Here is a 17752-nt window from a genome sequence, read left to right on the forward strand (position 1 = left end):
TCGAAATGTGAATTTTTTCAACGAAACGCTTTTAAAAATATAAAAGAGGCGTCGTTCCATATAAATGGATTTTAAATGATCGAAATAAATAATTTGGAGAAAAATGAGTAAATAAATATTTAAACAAACTACTAATATTCGATAAAATAAAAAATAAAAAATTTCGGGTCCTCACATCCTCCCCTCCTTAAAAGAATTTCGTCCTCGAAATTCACACTTTGGATAATAGTCATACCCCTTAAGAGTCATGCCTTTCAAATTAATCACTACTTACACCCTCCGATCCATATATCACAATTTCTATTTACCCAATTAGTAGTCAAACTTTGATTCTATCTTATGAATCTAGGGTTTTGCAAAAAGTGTGTACGGTACTAGGTCACTGAGAACCTTAGATAGACAAATAAAAGAAAGAATCATACCTCCAATGACTTTAGTAGAATCGGAAACATGTTGATAGCCTAATGCATAAACCCTAGCTGGTGCATTAGATCGACTTCCTCCAACACTAGGCTGCTTAGCGGCTGACTTTTCAGGCCTTTGGGTACTACCGCCTTCTTTTGGTACGGTCGGGCATTTCGATATCTGGTGCTCGGTACTACCACAATACAAGCACTTCCCTTGTTTCCTAAAACAATCATTCTCCGTATGGTTGAGCTTGCCACAATAACCACAAACGACTTGGGGAGCCACAGATTGACCACTTGGAGGTGTCCCTCTCGATTGACCTCGTCCATTGCGATCTCCTATTGATTAAGTCCCTTTTGGCATGTTAGATATCTCCACTCCACCCGTTCCTTTTCCCTTTTTAAAAGGTGGGGCACTCTTATCTGCCTGTCCCGAAGGGTTACTAGAAGTGCCCCCCTTCTTAGCATGAAAGTCTCTAACTTGCAGCCTTGCACTCTCGACCATATACACACATTTCAAGTTAATATAATAGTTAATAACCGTCCAAGTAACTACGTTTCTTAGTTTTAAAATCGTATGTTAATATCTACATATAAAGTTATATGTGTATAGTAGATTAAGCCTTATAGTAGACTTATAGCTCTGATACCAACTGTGACGCCCCCCACTTCTCCCAAGGGCGAACCCAAGGGTATCCGCGGGACGCCTGCCCAGCTCTCGCCAGGACTCAAGACAAATCAAATCGAACTTAACGATACATACCAAATACTACGAGTCAAAATAAAGAAAAGTCGATTCCTTAACTAAATATTTAAATCATACATCATGTCCACAAAAGATACATCAAGTTCCAAAATGCAACCATTAAAAGTCGACTACACATTTACAGCCCCGATTCCAATCAAAAGTATAATCTAGTCGGCTTTACCAAAATCTTCCAATCCAACCTGTAAAGGAAAACAAACTAATAGGATGAGCCAATACTCAGTGAGGCCAAGAAAACACACATGCAAACACATAATCCAAGTAGCAACAACAATTACATTGTAGGTAAGGCTATCAAATTCGAATAATTCACATTTCGAATAGGAAAAATAAACAGAAATAATTCAAGGATACTGTAGCTCTCAGGAGCTAAATTCCACGTAGTCGAGTCGAAGTCTTGATCACATCTCACGTTGACACTCCGTCAACCACATAAGTATCAAATCCGTAGATACACCACTTTTCTTCGAATCCCGTCACCGTTACACCCCCTTACCGGGCCCGCTCATCAAAGTTTTTGATAATACTCGAGTATATCATGGCAATACTGCACGAGTAATGCCGAGCAAGATCTCTCCAATAGATCATGCTCTACGAATATCTCATGGTTTGCTAAACTTATCGACCAAGCCCATGCTGACTCGATTCGCAAAGTTAGCCAACGAGTTTTGGGCGTCCCCCGAATATGAATACGAAAACGAATATAAGTCGATGAGCAACGCTCAAATCGACAATTCCAAATAGGAATCACAAATACGGATCACATATACGAATCACAAGTACAAATCACATCCACATTACCATGTACAAGTCGGATACGAATTCACATAGCAAAATTCGAATATAATTTCATTTGAAAGAGAACGAGTGCGATAAAAAACACCCTCGTCTCAAAATTTCAAATTTACATAACGGATAAGAAACACATAACCACTTAACAACAAGTTCATGCACTTGACACTCACAGTGATTTAAGTAGCGAGTTCAAATGATGGTTTAGGCGTCTCCCGTGAGATCCACTGGAAGGTCCTCTTGAGCGCCTGAGCATTTAATAGTGAATTATGATTCACACATCCCAATTATCAAGGAAGATTGTGCACTAGTACAATCTGGGGAAATTTCATGAAAATGAACCTCAATTACTAGTAAATCGAGGTTCAAGTGGAGTTTCTTAATATACAAGAGCAATCGAGTTTTGTTATCTTGGAAATCAAGCATAAACGTTCAAGTATTATCGAAGGAATAAGGAATACTTGAAAAACTCCATTTCCTTGAAATTCAGAAAATTTCAGTTTTGATACGATATTTTGAAAAAAATCGTATCTCAGATTCCACATGTCGAAAATTGGAAAAATTGGTACCGTTGGAAACCTCTTCCAAAGTACTAAAAGTTCTTAGAAGACACTTTTCCATGAATCTAAGTGGAAGGTGTTCAAAAATGAGCTTAAAGTTGCTGTTCCAAATCACCCAGGATTGAGCCGGGGTTGGTTTTTCGCTAACTTTGAAAATTCAGCAGAATTCACTCGTTGCAAACTAGCCCTTGAAATTTGTAGCTCAATTAGAGGTGCAAGTAAGGTTTAGTTCAGAACAAGCGGATCGAGAATCGGAGTTTCGAGCACCAAGATATGGTAGCTCAAAGTTGGGTAAATTTCAAGACTGTTAACAAATTTCCAGATTTGGTTCCGACTTTGGACCTTTAGTTAAGTGTCGAAACGGACTTGGATTGATACCAAATTTTTCAGTATAATACTCCTATATGAAAGGTATCTCCCAATCAAATTTCGTGGAAAAATACCTTCGGGAAGGTGGTTAATCAATAGACCAAAGTTTGGAAAAATCCTTAAGGCAATCTGTCCAAATCTAAGATTTTCAAAAACGAGGCAGTCGCCGTATTTTGATCATAACTCCCTCAATTTAACTCGGAATTGGGAATGGTTGATAGTGTTAGAAAATACATTCACAGGGATAAAATTTCACAGAAGAAATCGTTACAAGTTTCAGCATGCAACTGGTTCGAAATTAAGCCTAAAGTCGCAGCATCATCAAATCATTTCGGCAGAACGGAGAAACAGGACAGCTGAATTCAGATGAATGGTGCGGTTCACACACATGGAACCAGAATGTAAATTATACACCGTTGGAAACATGGGAACATCTAGTTTCAAATTCCGCTAACGGCACTCGATTTCGACGTCGGAGTACGGAGTTATGGACGAAACACGAACACTGGTCTGGTTACGACGGCAACCGTTTCCAGATTACTAACTTTGGAAAATAAATTCTTTTGATCAACCAAAACTCAATATTTTTCAATGAAATTTTGTACACAACTTCTACAACATGTAAACAACACAATCAAGCCATTAAATCCTCAAATATCTGCAGTAAAGTGGCCGAACAACCAGGGGCAAAATGGTCAAACTTGGCCATTGCACTCAACGTGAGTTTCCAGCAGTTTTCCTTCAACAAATCACTAACTTAAACACTGATCCGATATCATAAACTTCATCAAGCACAAAATCAGCAACAACCCAAGAGTGGGAATTCATAGAGCCACTTTTTTTCCAACAATACAAGCTACTAAAGTGAAGATTTCAGCTCAAATGCATAAATCAACCTCCATAAGACAAGTTTAAGGTAGTTGATCATTACCTACTTTGATGGTTGTTCAAATCAGAAAATTTCGGTCCCTTTGAAGCCTGAAGAAAACCGTGAAGCTCCTCCCTTTTTCAGCTTAAGGTGTTGTCCAAGTGTAGAGTTAAGTGTATGTGAAGTTTTGGTTGAATCTATGGAGGCTTTGGTAGTGATTTGGTGAATTTGTAGAAGGAATGGTGAAGCTATTACGGCTGAAGCTATCCGTCCATTGCAGCTAGAAGAAATGAGATGCGGTTCTGGTTTCCTTTGCGTACAAAAGACGCTTGACGTCTAATATTTTAAATACGTCAAATCAATTACAACTAGTGCCCTACGCGCACGTTTCATGTTCGATTTCTCTTACGTTTGTTACACTAGTGCACTAAACCTCTAGGGCACTTACATTCATATAAATATTATTCATTCTTAATTGTCCCAAAATAATGGTCCAAACGTGAAAACACGTATTCCCAATTTAGGCGCAATAAAATGAAACTTTCGAGAAATTCTTATAACGATCGTACCACTAACTATCACTTGAGTACTTAAATCTAAATTTACCTATTTTAGAACCATTGTACATGTCTCCAAAATTCCGAGCTTATTGTACTCCTAATTGGCTAAAGTTTTCAGACACGTTTTCACTTTTTCACTAAACAAGCTTCTAAGAAAATAATTTTTGAAACGAGACACTCTAAAAATATAACGAAGCTATAAAACCATATATTTAGGTCTAATAAGGATAGAAAATAATATTCGGGGCAAAAATCCAAATAGATAATTAATTGAGCCAAAATTAGGGGTTTAAAAAATAATAATTTTACGAGTCCTCACGTGAATTGAGTATTAATTCCTCAATTAACCTTTCTTAATCTATTATTGATCGTTCTTAATTCTCCAATATTAATACACTCTCGATTCAAATATAGTCTCGAAAAACGTGCACTCGTTGTTCCGAACTAAACGAGTTTTCGAAAAGTGAATTTTTCCAACAAAACGCTTTTAAAAATATAAAAGAGGCGTCGTTCCATATAAATGGATTTTAAATGATCGAAATAAATAATTTGGAGAAAAATGAGTAAATAAATATTTAAACAAACTACTAATATTCGATAAATAAAAAATAAAAAATTTCGGGTCCTCACATCCTCCCCTCCTTAAAAGAATTTCGTCCTCGAAATTCACACTTTGGATAATAGTCATACCCCTTAAGAGTCATGCCTTTCAAATTAATCACTAACTTACACCCTCCGATCCATATATCACAATTTCTATTTACCCAATTAGTAGTCAAACTTTGATTCTATCTTATGAATCTAGGGTTTTGCAAAAAATGTGTACGGTACTAGGTCACTGAGAACCTTAGATAGACAAATAAAAGAAAGAATCATACCTCCAATGACTAATATAGCTTCAACAATGATCAAGTGTAGCTAACTCGTTGCAATCTCCATATAATAATTGGAATCAATTATTATATAATTGATTAGTGTATAGTAGACTTTAATGGAATTTTCTCCATTACATATGTATTAAATGTGTAGTCGACTTTTAATGGTTGCATTTTGGAACTTGATGTATCTTTTGTGGACATGATGTAAGATTTAAATATTTAGTTAAGGAGGCGACTTTTCTTTATTTTGACTCGTAGTATTTGGTATGTATCGTTAAGTTCGATTTGATTTGTCTTGAGTCCTGGCGAGAGCTGGGCAGGCATCCCGCGGATACCCTTGGGTTCGCCCTGGGGAGAAGTGGGGGGCGTCACAGTTGGTATCAGAGCTCTTATCGAGCTCAAATCGGGAAAAGGTTCTCGGACTGTGGGGATTGGCTTGTTAGGTGTGGAACAAAAAGTCTATGGTTGGGGATATTAGATATGTATGTTGGGTAGGAATCTCAAATGTAGGTGATTCATGCATGGGACGGCCCGCCAACCCTTTGGTTCGCCTTAGGGGGAAGTGGGGTCGCCACAGCATCAATAACGATTAAAGGAATTAAGATTATCATTTTCCTATTAATAACCCACAGCATCAAATATGTAGACTTTAATTGATTAGTGTATAATAGACTTTACAATCACATATAACTATTATCACATATAACAATACACTAATCAAAATGCAATCTCATTGTTTATGTATAGTGCATTAGCTCCATTATTTCTCAATTCTTAAAAGTCTACTAATCATACCATTAAAGTCATTAGCAAAACACTAATATAGCTCATATTAGCTATAAGCAATGATCAAGTCTGCATTTCTGATTCAAGCTCACGGCAATTCCATTTTCTTTTCATAATCAGAATTTCTGGTGCCTTAACCCATCATCCAAGTGGCTAACCGTTACATGCAAGCTTTTAATCAGCATCATCTACCTAATATTAGCTAGTCTAGGGCCAGAGGTTACCTCGGTTTGAGGCTTAGCTCACACGACAATGAGCTGCAGAAATTTTCCTCTCAGCTTGCTATCGCTCTTGGGGTTTGGTTGTTGCAGCACCGCAGCTCACTAGCTCTCCCTCTCTTGCTCACACGCGAACTGGAGGTGGTGGTCCTGGTTGGATGTTGCAGTTGCGGTGGAGTTGCTGGAAACGGGTGCAGCTGGTTGAGGTGAAGAAAATGGTCACAGCTGGTGGAGGTGAAGGTGCAGAAAAGGATTGAACTCACGCGGTGTCTCTTTCTTTCTTCCCTCAAGCTCGCAGACAGAACCGAAAATGTGGCAGCTCGCAGTTTTCTTTCCTTGCTCTCATATGCAGAATGCCGCTCTCTCTCCTTCCCCTCGGTCGATGATTACAAGGTGAGGAATGTTGTTGTGGTTTGGGGCTGAGGTAAAAATGGAGAGGAAATGGTTTTCGGTGAGTTGGTGCAGAGAAGGAAATGAGGTTTGGTGACGGGTGGTGTCTCGGTATCAAGAAAGGAAGTGGTTTGCGGTTTGCTTGTGCAGAGAAGGAATTGGAATTGCGGTTTGTGTTTGTGAAATAGAGAGGATGGTATTGTGGTGCCGCGGTTTAAGGAAAGGATTGCGTATAAGAATTGGTTGCGTATCGAATTGGTAATAGCTGCGGTGATTGGATTTGCGGTCAGAAGTCTTGTTTGGTTTGCATGGAAATGTAAGGGCATTTTAGTCTTTTCACTTTGCTCCCTAACCTCAACTTAATTTCTCAATTCCAACTTAATTCTAAAAATTATCCTCAAGTGTGATTTGAACGCCTAATTATAACCTAATATACCTAAACCATTTCTATCGAATAATTATCGATTAAACTTGGATATTAACGTTCCTAGTAATTCTTATATTACTTAGCGATTAAATTAGTTATTAGAATTTTCAATTATTATTTCTCACGAAATAGAGTTAGTCTAACTCGAAATGTGTGTATATGGAGCTCCTGGGGTCATTAAATTTCTCATTGTTTTGCTAACTATTATCACATATAACAATACACTAATCAAAATGCTATCTTATTGTTTATGTATAGTGCATTATTACATATAACTATTGTTCAAATTTTCTCTACATATTAACCAGTCGATGTGTATCACATATAATCACATAGTAGACTTTAATGGCATTTTCGAAATGTGTAACTCGAAAATGATCAAGTCTACCATATACATTAACTCGAAATGTGTCGTTCCATTTTCATATAAAAGAAAATGGAATTGAAGTACTCTGAGCTTATAGCTGTGATTAATTAAACCGAATTAAGCTACATTAATCAGGACAAGTTCACGGCAACATCATTTGTCTGCAAAACAAATTTTTCTAGAGTTTTGATTTCATCAACCGACTGCATAAACAATACATGCATGCCCCTAATTAGCTTAATCTTCTTGTTTATGATTGGTTAAACACAGCATTAAGCTCAGATTGTCACAGGGGAACAAAAATAAAGCTGCAATTTCTAATCCACTCTCGACAGAAACATTTTCTCCCAGAATCAGATTTTCTCATGCCTTGATTGCATCATCCAAGTGCTTAATCATCACATGCAATCTCTTAAACATCTTGTAATTAGCTAATTAATCACAGCTATAAGCTCAGAGTACTTCAATTCCATTTTCTTTTATATGAAAATGAAACGACACATTTCGAGTTAATGTATATGGTAGACTTGATCATTTTCGAGTTACACATTTCGAAAATGCCATTAAAGTCTACTATGTGATTATATGTGATACACATCGACTGGTTAATATGTAGAGAAAATTTGAACAATAGTTATATGTAATAATGCACTATACATAAACAATAAGATAGCATTTTGATTAGTGTATTGTTATATGTGATAATAGTTAGCAAAACAATGAGAAATTTAATGACCCCAGGAGCTCCATATACACACATTTCGAGTTAGACTAACTCTATTTCGTGAGAAATAATAATTGAAAATTCTAATAACTAATTTAATCGCTAAGTAATATAAGAATTACTAGGAACGTTAATATCCAAGTTTAATCGATAATTATTCGATAGAAATGGTTTAGGTATATTAGGTTATAATTAGGCGTTCAAATCACACTTGAGGATAATTTTTAGAATTAAGTTGGAATTGAGAAATTAAGTTGAGGTTAGGGAGCAAAGTGAAAAGACTAAAATGCCCTTACATTTCCATGCAAACCAAACAAGACTTCTGACCGCAAATCCAATCACCGCAGCTATTACCAATTCGATACGCAACCAATTCTTATACGCAATCCTTTCCTTAAACCGCGGCACCACAATACCATCCTCTCTATTTCACAAACACAAACCGCAATTCCAATTCCTTCTCTGCACAAGCAAACCGCAAACCACTTCATTTCTTGATACCGAGACACCACCCTTCACCAAACCTCATTTCCTTCTCTGCACAAACCCACCGAAAACCATTTCCTCTCCATTTTTACCTCAGCCCCAAACCACAACAACATTCCTCACCTTGTAATCATCGACCGAGGGGAAGGAGAGAGAGCGGCATTCTGCATATGAGAGCAAGGAAAGAAAACTGCGAGCTGCCACATTTTCGGTTCTGTCTGCGAGCTTGAGGGAAGAAAGAAAGAGACACCGCGTGAGTTCAATCCTTTTCTGCACCTTCACCTCCACCAGCTGTGACCATTTTCTTCACCTCAACCAGCTGCACCCGTTTCCAGCAACTCCACCGCAACTGCAACATCCAACCAGGACCACCACCTCCAGTTCGCGTGTGAGCAAGAGAGGGAGAGCTAGTGAGCTGCGGTGCTGCAACAACCAAACCCCAAGAGCGATAGCAAGCTGAGAGGAAAATTTCTGCAGCTCATTGTCGTGTGAGCTAAGCCGCAAACCGAGGTAACCTCTGGCCCTAGACTAGCTAATATTAGGTAGATGATGCCTTCAATAAAGGAAATCTGTTGGAGTTATTAGTCATACATTGTATTAATATAGCTCTGATAATTCTTGAGTTTTTGGATACGTGGGGTAATATACCCCTTACATATGATGTGAGGAACAAGTATTGCTATTCGGTTGCTTCAATTACATATACTAATATTAGAAATCACATATAAGCTAACATATAGTATTTCAAGTATTACACAATACCATTAGTATATGTAATTGATACAGTAGTATTTATCATTAAATAACTTTATGTTTGATATACTTAAGTATATACATAAGCTATATACTAATGGATTATACACTTAATATAATCTACATTATAATTTATGGTATTAATTTAGATTATAAATTATGTCATTAGATTTAAGTATTTATACTTAATATACCATTATCTATAATATACCATATTAGAATACGTATTGATGTATATTATAATATAATCTATATAGTATACCATTAATATAATCATATCATTAATTTATAATCTAATTTACAATCTAATTTGTATTAAATTAATACCATATAGATTAATGGTATACATAAGCTATACTTAAGTATACCATATAATCTTAATGATACACTTAATATAATCTAAGTATACCATTAATATAATCATATCAATCTAAGTATACCATTAGTATACTTTAAATTAGAGTTATATGATTATAACTCTGTGTATATATATGTTAAATATATAATCACGAGTGCGCGAGTGTATTGTCCTATGTTCCAGATATACTTAGCTACTGTTACCCTAAGTTTAATATTAGCTAATGATTGATAGGAACATATATATAAAACTTAGGGTTTTCAAAAGCTATAGAATTTAATTACTATAGCTATCAAGGCTAGTTTGAGCTAAAGGAAATTATTGGTTTGGAAAGTTTTAGGCGAAACACTAGATATTGAGTTTTATAATCTAATACTAGCTGGAAAATATTTTTGATTAATTTTATCACAGTTACTCGAGTTCGCAAGGTCGATACAATTTCCACAGCTCCGATCCCGTTTCGAAATCATAGTATGGATCAAAATATGGCAAAAATCACATAGCAAATTACTAGGGCTTCGTCAATCATTAGCCCTAGATTTCAACAAATGCATTTCTGATAAAAATAAAATGAATGACCAAGGCTTCATCAATCATTAGCACTTGGTTTCGGCAAGCTTATATCACATCTTAACTAAATCAAAAATGAAGGTAAGGCCTTCAAGAAATTCCAGCAATCAAAGTTCATCACTCTTTAATATTTATAAAACCATTCAAATGGCCAAGGGCTTCATCAATCATTAGCCCTTGACAACATCAATCACTTCCAACCACAATTCAATCAAGAATTCAAACCACAAATAAGCTAAATGTTCGATCCAAGTCAAAAATTCAGTTTCATAAAGAAACAGGACATTCAAGCAGGACAGTCTACTTTGAGGAGTCACGGACAGCAGTACATATGGAGGAAAAATATGAAATTTCTACAGAACAAAGGTCCATGAATCTAGTTTCAAATGCCACTGACGGCGCCTTAAACGGATTTTCCTACACCAAGATACATGCATTTTACTGAGACTGGTCAGGGACATCCGAAAATCTGAAATTTCATTTTCCACTTGTGAAAAACTCCTTTTTCTCTTTTAACACCAAAATGTTTTTATTCAACCATCCATACATTTCTTATAAAACTCCAAAACAACATATTCCAGGCATTTCCATCCATCATGATTCAAAGAAATATTTAAAAACCAAGCTAAGATTCCAACTCACCCTTCGGCTACCACAAAAGAAATTCCGGCATGTATACACTAACATTTTTGGTTCCATCTTCCAATTTATCAAATATTTCATTACTAAACAACTTGCACAACTTAAAACTTACAACTCCTCTGTATTTCTAAACCATTATATCCCAAGGGAAAAATAAAATAACGTTCCAGAAACCAATTAAACTTCCAAAAACAAACTAAAATTTCTGGTTCAACCCTTGTGGCTTCCAAAATTTTCCAGCAACCAAATACTTTTTAGATCAAATTTTCCCTTGGTTTAAACATGGTGTTAGGTACTCAAATTCAGCATGTAAACACTTAGCTAGCTATTAAAAATTTTCACTTCAAAACCAGATTCATTCAGCAACTAAAATCATCCAGAAAAATCCAGAAATCTGTCCAACTAGTCACGGTTGAACATGCATGAAGAAACTTTCTGTTTTCATTTTATTTTCTTGGTTAAAACATGCTTTTAAACTCTCAACTTCCTCATGCAATTACTTAGCTAGAAAATAAACATTTCCAGTTCAGAAATCGAGTTCAAATCACAGTTATAATTATCTCCAAAATTCCAGAAATTTTCCAGCTATCCTCGGATGATCAAGCATGCAGCGGATTTCTGATTCAATTAATTTTTCTGTTTTAACCCAATTAATTAACTACACGAAAAGCTTACTTATCTTGTTATTACCCAGCTAATCACGGTTATAAGCTCAGAACAACAGGATTAAACCAATTAAGGCTGCATTATTCAAGTCAAGCTCTCGGCTATCACAAAAAAAAATGCCAGCAGCTAATGGTCATAAGATGTAAACTTTTCCCTGGCTGGATCATTATATTAGGCACCCAAAATTGACATGCGAGGCTACCCAATAAAGTTACTTATCATATCTAGTTCAGAGCAAGTTCGGTCAGCAGCTATAAACATCCACAATTCCAGAAATTTCTACGACTATTCTCGGATGATCTTGCATGCAACAGATTTTCTTGTTCATCTTTATTTCTTGCTTAACCGAGCAAATGAGCTGCATTCACAGTTTAATCATCTTGTCTTAAGTTAGGGAAACACATATATACATTCAGATTGCATCAGGGAAACAGAATTAAAGCTGCATCTCCACTTCAGCTTTTCGGCAAAACCATTTACTTCCAAAACAGATTTTTCTAATGCTTTGATTTCATCATCCGATAGCACAAACAATACATGCATGCCCCTAGATGGCTCAATCTACCTCTTGATCAACCTAAAATGGTCCAGAAATTACCTCACAGTGCAACTCACCCACACGGCAGAGCTGAATTTTTTTCTTCCTCTCGGCACGCGCGCAAGGCCTGAAGTGCTGGTTCTGGTTGCAATAGTTGCGGCTGGGACTGATGAAGGTGGTGACGATCAGCAGCTCCCACGACTTCCACTTGCTCTCTCCTTTCTTCCCTCAAACTCACGGACAGACCAGAGAAGATTCAGCTCGCGATTTTTCTTTCTTTCCTCTCGGCTGCAAGGTGCAGCTCTCTCTCTCTCTCTCGTCGATGATCACGAGGTGAAGCTCTCCCTCTCTCACTCTTGGCCAATGCTCACGGTGTGAGGAAATGGAACTGGTTGTGCGAGGTTGAAGTGAAGAAATAGGCGCGGTTAAGGGGGTTGGGTGTGCAAGAGGGTGGAGTGTGAAGGTGTTTTGTGATATAGGAATGAAGATGGAGTGGGATGGTATCGCGGTTTTGTGATATGAAATGGAAAGTATGGTATAAGGTGCCGCTGTTTTGGATCAGAGATTGCGTGTAGGAATCGATTGCGTATCGATTTAGCAAAAATGTGATTGGCCGGTAGTTGCGGTGATTGAATTTGCTGTCAGAGGGTTTGTTTGGTTTGCATGGAAATGTAAGGGCATTTTAGTCTTTTCACTTTACTTCCTAACCTCAACTTAATTTCTCAATTCTAACTTAATTCTAAAAAAATTATCCCCAAGCGTGATTTGAACGCCTAATTATACCCTAATATACCTAAACCATTTTTATCGAATAATTATCGATTAAACTTGAACATTAAGGTTCCTAGTAATTCTTATATTATTTAGCGATTAAATTAGTCATTAGTATTTCCAATTATTATTTCTCAAGGAATAGAGTTAGTCTAACTCGAAATTTATCGATTTAATAATATAAAGTCAAGTGGAATAATAATTTAATCCAAGGGTGTCAATTTGCACATAAAAATTATTTTTACGCACTTATTTGAAAACAAAGAAAGATAAGGATATATTTATCGAATTTTCACGCCTTAAGCATGTTTAATATATTAGAATCATATTTATCGAAAATTCATTGGTTTTCATCTTAACGCGAGAGTTCCTATTAACATTTAACATTATTACCTAATTATTTTAAACTATTAAAATCAAGTTTGACCTTAATATGAAAATTTGACGTTCTTGATATTCGTTTATCCATTTATATCAACATTTATTAACTTAATCATTGTTAACGCTTAAGATTAGCTATCGGAATTCAAAGAGGTTTAATTGTTAAATAAATGAAATAATTTACCTTCGAAATATGAATTTAATGAAACAAAATTAGAAATTTAATAGTTTAGCACAATTCTTTTTATTTTGTACATAAAAGTTATTGGTTTTGGTCTTAACGTGAAATTTCTTATTAGTATTTAACGTTATTCACTAATTAGGATTAATTAGTGGAATTCAAGAAATTAACGAGTTGACATTTGATAGCTATTAACATATAGCTATATTAAACTCAGATTGGCTTAGTTAACCACAAACGACGGCTAATATTAGTATATGTTAGAAATACGAGTTTGTCTATTGATAAAACTCCATAAGTATTTCTGGAAATTAATACTTAGATTTAATGCTGTATCAAGATTATAATCTATATGTTATATATGTCGTATTAATTTACAATCCTTTTGGATTGTATTCGAACACTATGACTTATTCTGTGGGCTGTAATGTGTTATTTGGGATAATGTAATTTCCTTTATTGATTGCCACGGGTAACTGGAATTGATGTATATTAGATTATATAATATACATATTAAGTATAAATTATACTTAAGTATACCATTATCTCCATTATGTATACCATTAAGATTATATGGTATACTATAATATAGATTATACAATTAATATATGGTATTAATTTATAAATACACTTATAAATCTATACTTAGATTAATGGTATTAATTTATGTATAGCTTATGTATATTATAATCTAAGTATACTTATGGAGTTTTATACTAATGGTATACTTAGATTATATATGTTAACATATAGTATTAAACATCTTGTTCCTCCATAAGTATTTTTAACATATAGTATTTCAAGTATTAACGGTATAACTTTATACCGTTACACCCCCTTACATATGACGTCGTTCCTATCTGTGCCAAGAAAACACACATGCAAACACATAATCCAAGTAGCAACAACAATTACATTGTAGGTAAGGCTATCAAATTCGAATAATTCACATTTCGAATAGGAAAAATAAACAGAAATAATTCAAGGATACTGTAGCTCTCAGGAGCTAAATTCCACGTAGTCGAGTCGAAGTCTTGATCAAATCTCACGTTGACACTCCGTCAACCACATAAGTATCAAATCCGTAGATACACCACTTTTCTTCGAATCCCGTCACCGTTACACCCCCTTACCGGGCCCGCTTATCAAAGTTTTTGATAATACTCGAGTATATCATGGCAATACTGCACGAGTAATGCCGAGCAAGATCTCTCGAATAGATCATACTCTACGAATTTAAATCTATACCTGCATATAAAATGGGTAGCTCAAATATAATTTCTCAATTAATATAGCCTTATAGCTCCATTATTAACTATATGTATCAATAGGTTATCGAAATGTGTTATGTGGGTTATTAAATTAAACGTTTAATTTAACGTTCATTTAAGGTTCAATTGAGAATTACTTGGAAGATTATACCAATTAATTGGGATAGATTTAGCTGGGGTGATGCTAGTGTTGAGGCCATTGCATTTTTTTGTATGCCTGTGTGGCCTACTTTTGAGGCACTTGACTTTACTTTAGTCGTATGTGATTAAAAGTACTCTTGTGGCATCTGTGTGCTATATTTTTGTGACTACCCCATGACTTGCTAATTGTATGAATTTGATATGTTAATAAATGTAAATTATTGTTATTTCCGATGTTTTCTTGATTGGTTCCTGCTTTCTACTTTGCATTGCATAATTTATTTATTTATTTCTTGCACTAGGCACGCCTAGGTTATGGAAGGGCTAAGAAGGGGTCGAGGCCGTGGTCGAGGCCGTGGGCGAGGGACTAGACCGGCCCAACCTCAGGGAAACGATCAGGGATCGGCAACTGGACCGACCCAAGGACAAGAGAATATAGAGGTTAACCAAATGGCTACTGCCATCAATAGGATGATTGATATCCTAGAACGCTTAGCTGAAAGACAGGGTCCAGGACCGTTTAACCAACCTGGGGGTCAGGAAAGAGGTGAGGATAGAGCCTTAGAGAGGTTCTTAAAATTTAACCCGCCTAAATTTCTTGGCGAACCTGATCCTGAGGTAGCGGAGAATTGGTTAAAAAGGATGACCAACATATTCGCTACTTTAGACTACACTGAAGATAAGCGAGTGAATTTCGCTGCTTTCCAATTTGAGGGAGTAGCCCGTGCTTGGTGGGATCTGATAAGAGGAAAATGGGAGAGAACTCAAACCCCTTGGACTTGGGAGAATTTCACAAGGGAATTTAATGAGAAATTTCTTCCGCCCTTAATCCAAGAGAAAAAAGAGGATGAATTCATCAAGTTGAAACAAGGAACCCTTAGTGTAGCGGAGTACGAGGGAAAGTTCACTAAGCTTTCTAAGTACGCTCCTGAATTGGTGATCAATGAACGGAGGAGGATTAGACGGTTCGTGCAGGGACTTAATGTAGAAATCCAGGAGGGTTTGGCTGCAGCCCAAATCTCTACGTTCACTGAAGTCTTAGAAAAAGCACAGAGAGTCGAGAGTGCAAGGCTGCAAGTTAGAGACTTTCATGCTAAGAAGAGGGGCACTTCTAGTAACCCTTCGGGACAGGCAGATAAGAGTGCCCCACCTTTTAAAAAAGGAAAAGGAACGGGTGGAGTGGAGATATCTAACATGCCAAAAGGGACTCAATCAAGAGGAGATCGCAATGGACGAGGTCAATCGAGAGGGACACCTCCAAGTGGTCAATCTGTGGCTCCCCAAGTCGTTTGTGGTTATTGTGGCAAGCTCAACCATACGGACAATGATTGTTTTAGGAAACAAGGGAAGTGCTTGTATTGTGGTAGTACCGAGCACCAGATATCGAAATGCCCGACCGTACCAAAAGAAGGCGGTAGTACCCAAAGGCCTGAAAAGTCAGCCGCTAAGCAGCCTAGTGTTGGAGGAAGTCGATCTAATGCACCAGCTAGGGTTTATGCATTAGGCTATCAACATGTTTCCGATTCTACTAAAGTCATTGGAGGTATGATTCTTTCTTTTATTTGTCTATCTAAGGTTCTCAGTGACCTAGTACCGTACACACTTTTTGCAAAACCCTAAATTCATAAGATAGAATCAAAGTTTGACTACTAATTGGGTAAATAGAAATTGTGATATATGGATCGGAGGGTGTAAGTTAGTGATTAATTTGAAAGGCATGACTCTTAAGGGGTATGACTATTATCCGAAGTGTGAATTTCGAGGACGAAATTCTTTTAAGGAGGGGAGGATGTGAGGACCCGAAATTTTTTTATTTTATTTTATCGAATATTAGTAGTTTGTTTAAATATTTATTTACTCATTTTTCTCCAAATTATTTATTTCGATCATTTAAAATTCATTTATATGGAACGACGCCTCTTTTATATTTTTAAAAGCGTTTTGTTGGAAAAATTCACTTTTCGAAAACTCGTTTAGTTCGGAACAACGAGTGCACGTTTTTCGAGACTATATTTGAATCGAGAGTGTATTAATATTGGAGAATTAAGAACGATCAATAATAGATTAAGAAAGGTTAATTGAGGAATTAATACTCAATTCACGTGAGGACTCGTAAAATTATTATTTTTTTAAACCCCTAATTTTGGCTCAATTAATTATCTATTTGGATTTTTGCCCCGAATATTATTTTCTATCCTTATTAGACCTAAATATATGGTTTTATAGCTTCGTTATATTTTTAAAGTGTCTCGTTTCAAAAATTATTTTCTTAGAAGCTTGTTTAGTGAAAAAGTGAAAACGTGTCTGAAAACTTTAGCCAATTAGGAGTACAATAAGCTCAAAAATTTAAGACATATACAATGGTCCTAAAATAGGCAATTTTAGGTTTAAATATTGAAGTGATAGTTAGTGGTAAGATCGTTATAATAATTTCTCAAAGGTTTCAATTTTTATTGCGCCTAAATTAGCAATATGTGTTTCACGTGCGCGCTTAATTGAGGGACTTTAGACAATTATTTTGGGACAATTAAGAATGAATAATATTTATATAAATGTAAGTGTCCTAGAGGTTTAGTGCACTAGTGCAACAAACGTGAGAGAAATCGAACACAAAACGCGCGCGTAGGGCACTAGTTGCAATTAAAATTTTACGTACTTAAAATATTAGACATCAAGCGTCTTTTGTACGCAAAGGCATCCGAATCACATTTCATTTCTGCTACTGCAATGGACGGATAGCACAGCCGCAGCTCTTCACCATTTCCTTCTACAAATCTCACAAAAATCACAACCAAACCTCCATAGATTCAACCAAAACTTCACATACTCTTAGCTCTACACTTGGACAACACATTAAGCTGAAAAGGGGAGGAGCTTGCACG

This window comes from Coffea eugenioides, chromosome 1, assembly GCF_003713205.1.
Source record: "Coffea eugenioides isolate CCC68of chromosome 1, Ceug_1.0, whole genome shotgun sequence".
NCBI lineage: Eukaryota > Viridiplantae > Streptophyta > Magnoliopsida > Gentianales > Rubiaceae > Coffea > Coffea eugenioides.